A 1637-nucleotide genomic window follows, 5' to 3' on the forward strand; every position below is an offset into this window, starting at 1 on the left:
ATTTTTAGAAAGTATTATGTTTTAAAAGTGGTTTAGCATATTTTACTCTTTGATTTCCAAGTTAAAATAATGATTTGGGATAAAATATGATTTATTAAATTCTTGACTTCATAAACTTAAAGTGTTATGAAGTTTTGGATATTAAAGTAGTAGAAAGTCTTACCTTATGATTTATTTTCATGACTATGAAATTAACACTTACTAATCCTTGAGGTTTTTTCTAAAAAATTAGGAGGTGTTAAGATGTTCGTAAAAAACTGTTGTATTTATTTTAGTTGACTTACTTTAAAGTGGTAAGAATAACTAAAAGATGTTTAGTGTAAAATATTAAATTAAGAGTCATTCTTTTTCATGACTATGAAAATAACACTTACTCTACTAGTATACTTGAAATAATGATATTTACCTAAACGTCTTGACTTTATAAACTCAAAGTGTTATGAAGTCTTAAATGGTAAAATGATTTAAAAATTTTGAATCTTAGTTAAGTGAACTTACTTTAAAATGGTAAGATTTACTTAAAAAGTATTGATTTAAAAGTGTTGATTTAAAAGTATTGATTTTTTTTAAATTGACTAACTTTAAAATTGATAAGTCTGGCTTAATGATCTTATTTTAAAAGGTTAGTTTTAGTAAAAATGTTTTACTTACAAAAAATAAGATTTATGAACTATCGGAAAAATGTAATGAAGTAGGAATACATGTCTAGAAAGGTTTTGTCTAAGGAAAGACTTGGTATTTAAGGGTGTCTTTATGACCCACCTCTCTTTCCTGGGAACTAGCCTGGTGTATATCCACATATTACGACATAGTTCCGGTATAAGTTTTATTGAAAATCTTACTTTAAAAAGTGTTATTTGATTGTAAGACTTTCAATGACAAATGATTATTCAAGGATATTCAACCTTCAATTGGATGGATGAAAGCAATTAAATTCATTTTAAATTGCATGTTTTATCTTCGCGTAAAAAGTTATTTCATAAGTATAATTATTATCGTCATTTAACTAATTAACGTTATTTTGGCGTAATGAAGAGTTCGAGAGGATATCGGATCAACTAAGCTCACCTGCAAACAGAGAACCTAGCGACCCAACACACTCAGGTGAGGGAGAATACATCGTGACATAGTGGTGTCCGAATTTGACACCTGAATCTCCTAAACTATCTCAAAAGTTTGGAGTTATATTTGTGTATTAAGAAAACCCGTACTAAATCAATTATTTTGCGTGCCTGGATTTTGTACGGATACTTTCTTAAGTTGTATGATTAGGATAGCTTAAAATATCAAGTATTGTGGTGGCTATCCATGAAGGAACACCACTCCATACACTAAAATGCATTGGGATCGAAAACATCGGAGAGTTTCGATCTGGTACCCCAAAAGGGAGAGGAAAATGGTCCTGGTAAGTGGACCACCTCGCCCGGGCGAGCCTGCCTCACTCAGGTGATGGAGAAAACATCGTGACACAGTGGTGTCCGAATATGCATTCGAACCTCCAAACTCCCTTACAAGTTTGGAGTTGCCTTGGGTATTAAGAAAGCTTATATTTAATCAATTGTCTGTTTGTTTGGATTAAGTACAACAATATTTCTTATACCGATTTATGTTATGTTTATATATGCAAATACCATGTT

This window comes from Lupinus angustifolius, chromosome LG03, assembly GCF_001865875.1.
Source record: "Lupinus angustifolius cultivar Tanjil chromosome LG03, LupAngTanjil_v1.0, whole genome shotgun sequence".
Lineage (NCBI taxonomy): Eukaryota > Viridiplantae > Streptophyta > Magnoliopsida > Fabales > Fabaceae > Lupinus > Lupinus angustifolius.